The following is a 14,334-nucleotide window of genomic DNA, read 5'->3' on the forward strand; positions in this document are numbered from 1 at the left end:
CAGGACTCAGTTCAGACACGGGAACTGATACAAAAAGCAGGAGACAAGAGACGGGACCTGGCACCTTCAGAGTGCAAGCACACACTGAAGGAAACACTATGCTCAGGCAGGGATAGAAGGGAGCTGCTGAGCTATATACCAAGTGACAGACAGCAATAGGCTGAGGACGCACAAGGGGTGTGACCCACAGCAGGTACAAAAGGCAGGAAGTGATCGGGCGCCGCCCTTAAGCAGCAGAAACAGACACAAACAGACAGCATGGAGGGAAGCCAGAGAGACATTCTGGACAGGAGATCAAGTGCGCCCTCTTGCACAGTGGGAGATGGACCACCATGCAAGGACGCCGCCAGGTATGTTACAGTACCTCCCCCCTTACGCCCCCTCTTCTTCAGGCCTGCCAGAATCTTCCGCAGGGAATTCGAGGGCCAGTCGTTCACTGGGTTGGAGGGGGACAGAGACTTAAGGGTAATCTCTGCTTCGAGGTACATTTTGTCAAGCTCACAGGAAGAAATAGACGGGTTATCAGGTACATAATGAGGAAAAGTCACTGTCTCTTTGTTATCTGGTGGTATCCCGGAGGATTCAGGAAACAACTGGAGGTCCTCCGCCGGGTCAGAAGAGTGCAGAGGCTCAGAGAAAACAACTGCTTCAGAGTACACTAGGTCGGACTCACTGGAGGAAGCAGGCGAGGTATCGGGTACCGAGTATAGGAAAGTCTCTGTCCATTCACCACCAGGTGGCACCCCGAAGGGTTCTGGAGACAGCTGGCGGTCCTCCGCCTGGTCAGAGGGGTGTAGAGACTCACGGGTAACCTCTGCTTCAGAGTACACTAGGTCGGACTCACTGGAGGAAGCAGGCGAGGTATCGGGTACCGAGTATAGGAAAGTCTCTGTCCATTCACCACCAGGTGGCACCCCGAAGGGTTCTGGAGACAGCTGGCGGTCCTCCGCCTGGTCAGAGGGGTGTAGAGACTCACGGGTAACCTCTGCTTCAGAGTACACTAGGTCGGACTCACTGGACGAAGCAAGCGAGGTATCAGATCCAGGATATAGGAAAGTCTCTGTCCATTCACCACCAGGTGGCACCCCGAAGGATTCTGAACACAACTGGAGGTCCTCCGCCTGGTCGGAGGGGTGTAGAGACTCAGCAGTAACCTCTGCTTCGGAGTACACTAAGTTGGACTCACTGGACGAAGCGAGCGAGGTATCAGGTACAGAGTATAGGAGAGTCTCTGTCCTTTCGCTACCAGGTAGCACCCCGAAGGGTTCAGGAGACAACTGGAGATCCTCCGCCTGGTCGGAGGGGTGTAGAGACTCGGAGGTAACTACCACTTTGGGGTACCCATTGTCAGGCTCACAGGACGAAGCGGACAAAGTATTGAGTACCAGGTGTAGAGAAGTCTCTCTCCATTTGTCATCGAGTGGTATCCCGGAGGGTTCAGGAGGCAACAGGGGATCCTCCGCCAGGTAGTAGAGGTGCACAGACTCTGAGGTAACCACAGCTTTGGAGCATCCTTGGACATGCACACCGGTTAAAGAGAAAGAAGCATCTGATGCCGGGTGCAGGAAGTTCTCCTGTGTGGAGTCTGGATGGGCAGAAGTCTCTTCGGCCAGGAGAACTGGTGCACTACCCACGCACATTACCCATTGGGGTTTCTCCGGGATACAGGGAGATGAAGCTTCAGTAGGGACTTCAAGGTTGGGGTCAGGAGGTCTCAGGGAGGACAGACCCTGGCGTGACGGCTTGCCTCTAAGTCTAGCACGTCTGGACTGCCTCTTGAGGTTGAGAGAAGTATTCCGGAAAGCGTAGTCACCCTGTGAGGATTCTGGGTGGGCAGTAGTCTCATTGGGCTGGAGGACTATTGCGCTACCCACACACATTACCCGTCGGGGCTGCTCCGGGATATTGGGAAGTGAAGCTTCAGCAGGGGCTTCAGAGCTAGGGTCCTCGAAGACCATACGAAAGGCCACCAGGAAGGCCTGCAGGTCAAGGATGACAGGATCCCATGCTTCCCATAGGGGGGTGACCCATTTCAAGGCATCACCCGCTAGGTAGTCAATCATAAAGGCCACTTTAGCCCAATCGGAAGGAAAATAGAGAGGGTAGGCCTTAAAGTGTAGCATGCATTGCTCCACAAATGCACGACACTGTCTTGGATCCCCATAGTAACGTGGCGGATCCGCAGGAACGAGAGCTGATAGATCCATCTGGACGGGTGCGTAATTCGCCTGGAACTCAGCTAAAGGGGGAAAAAAATTTATTTATTTATTTTAATGCATGTATTCGCTGGAAAAACTTCTCAAAGAGCGAAGGCCGTGGGGCTCAACGGGAACCATGGCCTGAGCATGCTGTTATGCACACGCCCGGGCTAAGCGGCGTGTGCGTGTGATTGTAGTGATTCCACTGGACCGTGCCGGAGAGTGAATGCCTGGAGGGGCGTGACTAAGTATTCACCCGATCCGACCAGGGTCGCACGACGGCATACGACGCCAGTGCACCAAGGAGGAACCGAGCAGAGGGACCAGGTGCTACTCCAGGACAGACCCCGGACACGGCTGTTGACCCACACAGGGGAATACAGGAACAGACTGGTAGGCTGGCACACAGACTGGTGGGTATAGGCAGGCACGACTGGTATGCAGGCAGGCGGGTATGCAGGCAGGGGGGTAAAGGCAAGCACAGCTAGAGTGCAGACAGGGAGGCACTAGCAGGTAGGAACACAGGCGGGATAGGACCCAGTACACACCGGGACTCAGGAACAATACAGGCAGAGGGTTACAGGCAAGCACAGCTAGAGTGCAGACAAGGCTGAGCAGGGAGGACAGGGCTCTGTTCACACGGAACAGACAGGAAGGGAAAGACAGAGCCAGATACTCACACAGTACTTGCAGAGACAACAAGCAGGAGTTAGGTACGAGTTCAGACTCTGCAGAAAAAGGAAGGGAACGGACATAGAGGCAAAACAGGTAAAGGACAGGAGAGAGTTCAGACTGGAACTGAGTGTACGGAGGAGACCGACACTGCAGAGGGATACAGGAGCGGGTCTGGGAATACGGCCCCCAGAGAGGCGGGACGAACAGGCAAGGAGCGTGTTCAGACAGGACAGACCAGACGCAGGAGCGGGTCTAGGAAATCGGCCACTAGAAGGCGGAACGAACAGGCAAGGAGCGTGTTCAGACAGGACAGACCAGAGAACACAAAAAGGACACAGTTCAGACACGGGAGCTGATACCGCAAAGCAGGAGACATACAGGACTCAGTTCAGACACGGGAGCTGAAACCGCAAAGCAGGAGACATACAGGACTCAGTTCAGACACGGGAGCTGATACCGCAAAGCAGGAGACATACAGGACACAGTTCAGACACGGGAGCTGATACCGCAAAGCAGGAGACATACAGGACTCAGTTCAGACACGGGAACTGATACAAAAAGCAGGAGACAAGAGACGGGACCTGGCACCTTCAGAGTGCAAGCACACACTGAAGGAAACACTATGCTCAGGCAGGGATAGAAGGGAGCTGCTGAGCTATATACCAAGTGACAGACAGCAATAGGCTGAGGACGCACAAGGGGTGTGACCCACAGCAGGTACAAAAGGCAGGAAGTGATCGGGCGCCGCCCTTAAGCAGCAGAAACAGACACAAACAGACAGCATGGAGGGAAGCCAGAGAGACATTCTGGACAGGAGATCAAGTGCGCCCTCTTGCACAGTGGGAGATGGACCACCATGCAAGGACGCCGCCAGGTATGTTACACCATCCCTCATTAAGGAAGCCAAACACCTCCGAAACGCGTAGGAATTTTGGTTCTCCTGCTGTTCCGTCTTCAGCCTGTCATGTGTCTACCACATGACCATGACTTCACACAGGTCCTGCACCGCTAACGCACCAGGATCATCCAGAGCACGAGTCACCGGCCGGTACTCTGCTCTACAACGCGACATTCCAGCAGTCCTGTGGAAAGCACAAGCCACAACCAGAGACCATCCACCACAGCAAAAGAAGGTAAGACCTTCTGACATGAAAACTGGACTGTGCCTATAGACTCGCAATCTCCAGTAAGGTTAACGCTACCTACTCTCTCCTAACCCACCGGAAACGTGGTGCCGCAGCGTACCACCCTGCACTACCAAGATTGCAGTACTGATCAGCCTTTTTCCATCTGCACACGTGTAGTGCACCGCATTAAGTGTATATTGGGGACATCACCAAAAGCACATCTGTGCATCTTACGGGACCAGATATGTTTACTTACCACACATGCATCAATGTTAGCCCCAACATCTACTTACTGTACAGTAGGTATCCTGTCAAGTTTTTCATATCCACAGGATTAGATTATATTAGATTTTATCAAATCTACTATCTATCTACCTTCTCCATCTAGGTTACCAAGGTGTCACAACCATCTCGCCTAACTCTTTCTTCTTTCACTGACCTCCCATACGCTCCTAGGAGGTTTATGGACACCGTCCTGACAATCAGGTACTGACATCTATAACTACTAGGTCTAATCACCTAGATCATCTAGACCTCATCCTCGTATTTCTCTTTCCAGCATCCTCCTCAGTGGGTTCACAACACCCTACGGAACCGCTATGCTACATCCGGACCTTAGAACCGGTCCAGGTATAAACACTGAGTCCCAGATCTAATTACCTTTGAATACAGCTAAAACTCTAATTTTACCTTCTTCTCTATTATTCAAGGGATAACCGCTACCCCAACCTAAACTCTTCAGCATTCCAAACAGTCATCCAAGTGATCTAACTACTAACAACTACTAACATCTACCCGATCCAAAACAAGACTCCGTCCCTGAAAACAGGACCATCCTCTACACCCCCTTACTTTTATTCTTATTTTTAATTTTTCATCATATGTCATTTTAACCTCAATAAATTATTTCTATTTTTAACCATTACCCATTCCTTTATAATTCATTCTCTTAGTCTAGCACAAATTACCTTAATTTTAGACTTTAAACATACTTTTATACATGTGCATGTAGGCATAGACCTGTCATTCCAGGGCAGTGGGGGGGGGAGAAGCCGCTGGCGACCTGACTACACGACTAGTCTACAATGCAGCTTGGTCCCCAATGGCTTTTAAGTTATGGTTTTCTCTGAAATACCACAGCATTTCAGAGTCAAACATACCTGGCTAAGATCATACAGCCATTGTCAGATACATGCTGCCCATTTATCAGGTAGCATGTATTAGCTGTAGTGTTGAGCCACCCCCGTAGTGTTCGAGTTCAGTTCGGTTCGTCGAACACCCATATGTTCGCCGAACTGTTCGTGGAACTGTTCGTCGAACACCTTCGAACACCGTTAAAACCAATGGCAGGCAAACAAAAACACATAGAAACACATAGAAAACACCTTCAAAGGTGTCCAAAAGCTGACAAACTGCTCAGAAGAAACAACTAACACATGGAAAAGTGACAAGTACATATAGTCATGCGAAAAGAAAAGAGGTGTAGGAGTAAAAGGAGGGGGAGACACAGATATAGGCATGTCATGCCCTTCTAAAACCAAAAAAGTGCGAAGCCGACACGGCCAGTCCGTTCCTGCCCGTGCGACCTCTGTGTCGCCGGCTTTGTGCCAGAGCCGCGGTGGACCCTGACGGCCAGCCCCCCTCTCCCAATACTGGTGCCTGTCCGCTTGTGGGTCGAGCGAGCCCCCCTGCGGTGGAGGCAGGTCGAATCTTTTTAATTTAAATTGTCTCTCTAATTTGAATGAATACACTTTAAATCCTTTTACAAGGATCTATTGGAGGGCAAGTCTCATACCAGCAGCCGCATAATTCCAGCTCCAGTAGCGTCCACTAAAGCTGCTGCAGTTAAAAAGCTTTTATAAGGATCGAGCTCGGCGGTCCACCGCAAGGCATCCTACCGCCAGTCCCAGCCCCTATGCCTTGGGGTGCCTCCCCGATGCTCTTCACTGAGTGTCCCGTGGGCCCGAACCATTTCCTTTGAAAAATTTAAGTGTCCAAACTACAGGTGGTGTAGCTTGCTTAACAGCTGGGATAATCCGCTGACTAGCAGACACTGCTACTAGGCACAAAGTATTTCCTGGGCTAGATTCAGTTAACAATTTGTAATTAGATACTCTCGTTCGATGATGGGAAAGCATTCCATAGAGTCTCCTGGCACGCCATATATTATTCTCTTAAAAAGCTTGGGGTAGGGGTCTAGGGGACCCTTTTATAGGCAAAATCACGGCCCTGTATCGCAATACGTCACCTAGGCTGAAGATAAATGGAACATTTTCATCACCTTTCATAATCACCAATGGGACAAGGCAGGGATGTCCTCTGTCCCCTCTCTTATACATCCTATTGACGGAGCACCTGCTCTCATCAATTCGCCATAACCCCAATATTAGGTGGATTGAGGTGGGAGGCACAGAGCACAAGTGCTCTGCATTTGCTGATGATGTCCTAGTATATATCACTCAAACACATATATCCATCCCTGCTGTTATAGCTGAAATAGATCACTTTGTTACATGGTCAAATTTTAAAATTAATGCAGCGAAGTCTGAGGCCCTCGATGTCTTCATCCCCAAATCCACACAGGATTCCATCCAGTCCAACTTTCCCTTTGCCTGGCCCTCATAGGGTATCAAATACTTAGGAATTCGTATTCATAGAGACCTCTCCCGTCTATGTTATCTTAATTTTGGGCCCTTTATTGAACAACTCCATACAGACCACGGTTGGCAAGTTAGACCTGTAAGATTCACTACGTGAACCACTGGTGTTTTGTGGAAAAGCACATGTAGACTGTGTTCCAAATTATTATGCAAAAAGTGTTTAGGAGTGATAAGGTAAGAATTTTTTTGTTTGTCAGTTAAACTCATTGATGGTGATGTGTGTCAGGGCTCTTTATATCACTGTAAGCAATTGCAGACACCTGTGCTAATGAGTTTGGCAGGTGTGTCCAATGAAAGGCAAGACTACTTAAGAAGGCTGTCCCACATTATTAAGCAGCCTACATTTTCTGCCAAAATGGGAAAGAAAAAGGATGTGTTGGCTGCTGAGAAGCAACAAATTGTGGAGTGTTTAGGTCAAGGCATGACTACAATCAACATTGCCAAGACACTTCATCCTGATCATCGCACAATCAAGAAGTATGTAGCTGATTCACAGTACACACGTGTGCGTGCTGATAAGGGAAAATTGAGGACTCTTTCCTACAGGCAATTACGTCAGGTTAAAAGAGCAGCGGCAAAAAATCCTTGTCATAGCAGCAGACAAGTTTTTTAAGCTGCTGGTGCCTCCAACGTCCCCCGAACAACAAGATGCAGAGTCCTTCAGAGGTTTGCAGCTGTGCATACGCCATCCTGTCGACCTCCTCTATCCACTGCACACAAGCAGAAACGGCTCCAGTGGGCCAAACAATACATGAAGACTGACTTCAAAACTGTTTTGTTCACCGATGAGTGCTGTGCAACGCTCTATGGTCCAGATGGATGGAGTGGAGGATGGCTGGTTGATGGACACCCGACGCAAACACGGCTACAGCGCCAACAAGGAGGAGGTGGAGTAATGTTTTGGGCTGGAATCATGGGGAGAGAGTTTGTCGGCCCCTTTAGGATCCCTGAAGGGGTAAAGATTAACTCCATAATGTATGTGGAGTTTCCCAAACAGCACTTCCTGCCATGGTTCAAGAAGAAGAACCATGTATTCCGCAGCAAGATCATTTTCATGCATGATAATGCACCGTCTCATGCTGCACATAACACATCTGCATCTCTGGCTGATATGGGCATAAAAGGGGACAAACTTATGGTCTGACCCCCATGCTCCCGTGACCTCAGCCCCATTCAGAACCTCTGGAGCATCATCAAAAGGAGTGTCTATGATGGCGGGAGGCAGTTCACATCTAAGCAACAGCTCTGGGAGGGTATTCTGTCCTCATGCAAAACAATTGAAGCAGAAACCATCCAAAACCTGACAAATTCAATGGACGAGAGAGTTCAGAAGCTCCTTTCGAACAAGGGGTCCTATGTGCAAATGTAACATCACCTAGAATAAAGTTTTGAGTTGAAAACTGTTTGATTTCAGTTTCTAATAACCTGCTAATGCTTATAATTTCAAAAATGACCATTTTTTTGTTCTTTATTAAAATGAAAAGGTTGATCGAAGACTGTGGGGGATCGAAGAGTGTGGCAACCCAGTAGTAAGGATTACTTAGAATTCTGACAATCTGAGGGTCATGTTGCAGGTAATGCATCAAGAAGGCACTCATGTGTCTTGCGCATCTAGGAGCCCCAAAATTATTTTCCGGGCTAGATGCAGCTAAAAATTATTATTAATTTGAAAGCTGGTGGAGCTTAGTATAGATGGCCTAATAGAATCAGTACTGCAAACTGCTACAAAGCCCAAATTATTTTCCAGCCAAGATACAGATAAACATGATTAGTAATTTTAGATCTGGTGGAGTTTAGTACAGATGGGCTAATAGAATCAGTACTGCACACTGCTACAAGGCCCAAATTATTTTCCAGCCAAGATACAGATAAACATGATTAGTAATTTGAAAGCTTAAAACGGTTGGTGAGGTGATTTTAACAAATCATCAAGCTTTTACTCTCCCCAGGATGACACAGGGGCAGAAAAGTCCTTTCAGATCCATGATTTGTTCATCTTTATGAAAGTGAGTCTGTCTACATTATCAGTGGAGAGCCGCGTGCGCTTATCTTTCAGCACACCACCAGCAGCGCTGAACACACGTTCAGACAGAACGCTGGCTGCGGGGCTTGACAAGATCTCCAAGGCGTAAGAGGCGAGCTCCGGCCATTTATCCAGATTGGAAGCCCAAAAAAGAGCAAGGGTCCAGTGACACCGTCATGGCTTCAATGTTTACTTGGAGATACTCCTGTACCATCGTCTCTAATCGTTGACTATGTGTCAGACTTCTTGTCTCCTCTGGCCTTGCAAAGGATGGGCTAAAATAGTGGTGAAATGATTCTGCAAAGTTGATATTACCAGCAGATACTGTGTTTCTGTTACGTTTTGAGAGCTGAACACTCGACGGTCCCACGGTTGGCAAGTTGAAACTGTGAGATTCACTACGTGCACCACTAGTGTTTTGGGGAAAAGCACATGTAAGATTCTGCAACAGTCTCTGCTGATACTCCTGCATGCGTGCATCTCTTTCTATGGCAGGAATAATTTCTGCAAATTTACTTTTGTACCGGGGATCTAACAGTGTGGCAACCCAGTAGTCAGGATTATTTCTAATTCTCACAATTCGAGGGTCATGTTGCAGGTAGTGCAGCAAAAAGGCACTTATGTGTCTTGCGCATCCAGAAGCACCAAGTCCCTGTTGTGTTGGTGGCGAGGTAACAATCATGCTTCCTTCCTCTGCTCTCTCCCCCCAACCTCGCACAACAGAAATGTGATCATGGTCTCGCTCATCTGATGAGTCTTCCATCAGTTCGTCCTCCACTTCTTCCTGGGCTCCTGCACCTTCCTCACTAGTTTGGCTGCTACCATGCGCCCTGGTAAAACCATCTCCCCCACCCTCACATGCCTGCCGCCTTGATGCTGCCGACCGTCTGGACCTTGCAGATGTTAGCCCTTCCGCATACAATTCCTCCTCCTCTACTTCCTCCACCTCCTCTTGTGCCACCACCTGACTCCGAATTCTGTTTAACATGTGCTCCAGCATGTAAATCACCGGAATAGTCATGCTGATAATGGCATCGTCAGCACTAAACATCTTCGTCGCCATTACAAAACTGTGCAGAAGGGTGCATAGGTCCCTGATCTGAGACCATTCCTCCAGCGTGATTCGCCCCACCTCTGGATCTCGTTGGCCCAGGCTATATGTCACAACGTATTGCACCAGGGCTTGTCGGTGCTGCCACAGTCGCTGCAACATGTGCAGAGTTGAATTCCACCGGGCAGGCACATCGCATTTTAGCCGGTGAAGTGGCAGGCCCAACGACTTCTGTAGAGATGTAAGTCGCTGAGCTGCGGGATGCGAACGGCGGAAGTGAGCACACAGCGACCATGCCCTCTGCAGAAGGCCATCTAGTCTGTCATAGTGGGCTAAAAATTGCTGGACAACCAGGTTCAACACGTGAGCTATACAAGGCACGTGTGTGACATTGCCCCGGCGAAGGGCCACACCCAGGTTTGAGGCATTGTCGCACACGGCCTTCCCTGGTTTCAGGTCCAGTGGAGACAACCATTCATGAAACTGGTTCTCCAGAACTGACAACAACTCCTCAGCTGTGTGACTCACATTTCCCAGACATTTCAAAGTAAAAACCGCCTGATGACATTGAGCCCTGCTGCCAGCATAGTAAGGAGGTGTGCAGGATCCCTTCTGCGCAGTTAGAAAGCTTGTGGCATGACCAGACAGGCTTTGGGTGCAGGTGGAGGACCGACAGGAGGTTGAGGAGGCAGAAGCAGTGGAGGAACTTCTAGATAAAGAGGATTGACGCACAACTCATGGGGACGGCAACACTTGCACAGCAGCCCCTTGTCCTGCTGTCACCATAGTTACCCAGTACCCAGACAGCAACATGTAACGCCCCTGTCCATGCCTACTCGTCCAAGTGTTTGTGGTGAAATGCACCCTGTCACACAAAGAGTTTCTCAAAGAAGCGGTGATGTTGTGTGCGATATGCTGGTGGAGCGCAGGCACACCTTTCTTTGAGAAGTAGTGCCGACTGGGCATCTGGTAGTGGGGCACTGCGACGGACATAAGGTCTCAAAAAACCTCTGTGTCCACCAGGCGGAAAGGCAGCATTTCTGTAGCCAAGAGTTTGCAGATGGTGAAATTCAACCTCTTAGCTTTCTCATGGCTAGGAGGAAATGGTCTTTTACTTGTCCACATCTGAGGGACCGAGGGCTGGCTGTTGTGCTTAGACGGGGTTGAGAAGGGTGTCCCCGGCAAACTGCCGGTCTGTGAGGAAGATGCAGGCAGACATGTTAGGTTGCCTTGATGCAAAGGTGGTGCTATCGATGTCGGACAGCGCTGAACACCAGCTGGTGTTTCCACCTCCAAAGAAAATGATGACCTGCCAATCACGCTGGCTGTTGCGGGTAAAGAGGTGGCAGGTCTGCGTCCCAAAACAGGTGTGACTGCTGTCCCCCCAGTCACAGAGGATGAAGAGGCCGCGGATGCACAAGATGTGGCAGACGGTGGTTTGCCCGGCCGGCTAGGCCGCATTGTAGCACAGTGAGCTTCCCACTGCAACTTATCCTTCATATCCATGTGCCAGTTCATGCATGAAGTACTCAAACTATGTATTTTTTGGCCTCTACTTAGCTTTTGCTGACACATGTTACAGATAACACGAGTTGGGTCATCTTTATTGATCTGAAAAAATGCCCAGGCTATGCAAGGCTTAGCACCCATGCGAACTGAAGAGCCACCACGACTTGTGGTCAGAGGCAGAGTTGTGTTTGAGGATGCAGTTGTTGACGTGTTTCCAGTACTACATCTCTGTCCAGGAAGGCGCAACCTGACCTCATCGTCACTAGCATCCTCCTCCACCTCCTCTGCTGACCTCATCTCTTGGCTGACTGTGGGTTGACAGTAAATGGGATCTCCAACCTCGTCATCATCACCCTGTGTGCTATCACACCCGTCGTCCTCAGAGCCAACCTCTTCCTGCCCTGACAAAAAACTAAAGTTGTCGCTCCAATCAGGTATTTGAGTCTCATCATCATCTTCCTCATTGTCTCCACCAACAGGAGTTACAGTTTGGGAACGAGGGTCTACTTTATGGTCAGAATCTTCTGCGTCTGGTCCTGGATCCGACTCATAAAGATTCTGGGCATCAGTGCAGATCATTTCCTCGTCTGGATTCACAGAAGCTCTGGAGCCGACTGTAGCGTCGGCGTCCCTGCCTCCTGCTAGGCAGGGACGCTGTTCCCCTCACCTCTCCACTCCGTGCCCGGCGTCCTCCTCCCGCTCTGCTGGCAGCGCGCGCTGCTTCCCGGCCACTATGCTTAGGGTGCGCGCTCTCCCCCTCTCTTAAAGGGGCCGTGCGCGCCGTCCTAAGGAGTCCCCGGCCAATGGCCGGAGGACCTCACCATTTATAAGGCACCTCCTCCAAAATGGAGGTGCCCGAGCAATATTGTTGCAAAGCCTTCACTCTGCTTCAGCCCTCAGGTCCCGTTACCAGTTACCTGCCAGTCACCTGCCAGATTCTTGCCGTGACCACTTGCCTGTCCAGAGACTCTTGCCTGCTCACCTGGGAGCGCTCACCTGCTACCTGCCTGCTAGCCTACCTGGAGGCTCTGCCGTCACTTGCTGTGACCACCTGCCAGTCTAGAGACTCTTGCCCGCTCACCTGGGAGCGCTCACCTGCTACCTGCCTGCTAGCCTACCTGGAGGCTCTGCCGTCACTTGCCGTGACCACCTGCCTGTCCAGAGACTCTTGCCCGCTCACCTGGGAGCGCTCACCTGCTACCTGCCTGCTAGCCTACCTGGAGGCTCTGCCGTCACTTGCTGTGACCACCTGCCCGTCCAGAGACTCTTGCCCGCTCACCTGGGAGCGTCCACCTGCTACCTGTCTGCTAGTCTACCCAGAGACTGTCCCTGTCACTTGCTGTGACTACCTGCCCTTCTACCCAGAGACTGTCCCTGTCACTTGCCGTGACTACCTGCCCTTCTACCCAGAGACTGTCCCTGTCACTTGCCGTGACTACCTGCCCGTCTTCCCTGGGAGCCACCCGCTTCCTTACAAGGACCGCCCCCTTGTATAGTTGCTCAGAGGTTCCGCCTCCCAGACCCGTTACAGTTTGCTCGGGCCATGGAACCCCGTGGCACCCAAGCTCCCTCGCTCTCGGACCTATGTCATGAACTGTCCCGTCAGAGGTCCCAACAGGAGTCCATCCTGAGTCATCTGCGGAATGTCAACTCTCGCCTGGACACTCTGACTGCTCCACCAGCAACCACCGCTAGTATCATGACTCGCAGCCCGGCAGTGCCGCTGCCCACCAATACCATGGCATCCTGCCCCGGACCCCGGCTTTCTGCACCTCCACGCTTCGGAGGCGACCCCGCTCAAGCTGGGGGCTTCATAAACCAGTTCACCCTGCACTTTGAACTCCTGTCCCACCAGTTTATCTCCGACCATGCCAAAGTAGCCTTCATCATGTCCCATCTCACGGGGGAGGCACTGGCTTGGCTAAATCCTCTATGGGAGAGAGGAGACCCCCTGGTGTCGAACCTGCCAGCCTTTCTCACGGCTTTCCGGAAAGTCTTCGACAAACCCGGACGGAAGACCTCATCCGCATCATCTCTGCTACGCCTAAATCAAGGAAATCTCACCGTGGGCCAATATGCCATACGGTCCCGTACCCTTGCTTCGGAGCTGGCCTGGGATAATGACGCCCTGGTGTCTGTCTTTTGGGAGGGTCTGTCCGGCCGTATTAAAGATGAACTCGCCGGTCGGGACATACCTACCACTCTCGACGACTTAATAACTCTTGCCACCCGGATTGACATCCGGTTCCAGGAACGCGCCAAAGAGGTCACCCGTGAGAGGAGGTTTCCACGTCTAGCCTCTACCTTTCAGAAACCTGTCACTTCTCCCGCTACTCCCCAGGCGCACTCACCCGAGCCTATGCAGGTCGACCAGACCAAGATGGTCAAAACCCGTCAAGAGTTACGCCGTGCCGAGGGGAGCTGCTTCTACTGTGGCAGTAAGGAGCACCGGATCCGTTCCTGCCCGGAGAGGTCGGGAAACGCCTGTGTCTAGGATAGTTCAGAGAGGTCGTCCTAGACAAGAGTAAACCCTCTCCATCTCTGTTGCTGTCGGTCTCTATCATCTGCGGGGAGAACCGTTATTTTGAACTAGCCCAACTTGACTCTGGAGCTGCCGGAAATCTCATTTCTCAGTCTCTGGTAGAGAAATACCGCATTCCCACCAAACCTCTAGCTGTACCCTTATCTGTCGCTGCCGTGGATGGGGGCCTCTTACCACATCCCATCCAACTCATCACCGAATCCATAACCCTGCAGGTGGGAATGCTGCACTCTGAGAGCATCTTCTTTCATGTTCTGCCTGGACTCTCTCACGCCCTCTTACTAGGCCTACCTTGGCTTCATAGACATGTCCCCGTGCTTGATTGGCAGACCGGAGAAGTCCTTCGCTGGGGACAGGACTGCCATAAGACTTGTTTAGTTCCCGTCCATCCTGTCTGTCCTTCTCCTACTCCAGCCAATCTACCTGGTCTTCCGGCTCCTTATTGGTCGTATGCGGACGTCTTTAATAAAAAGGAGGCAGAGACATTACCCCCTCATAGACCATACGACTGCCCAATTGACCTGATGCCCGGCGCTACTCCTCCCCGTG

Source organism: Phyllobates terribilis, unplaced genomic scaffold, assembly GCF_046119375.1.
Source record: "Phyllobates terribilis strain yellow unplaced genomic scaffold, ASM4611937v1 Scaffold_4__5_contigs__length_816908805, whole genome shotgun sequence".
NCBI lineage: Eukaryota > Metazoa > Chordata > Amphibia > Anura > Dendrobatidae > Phyllobates > Phyllobates terribilis.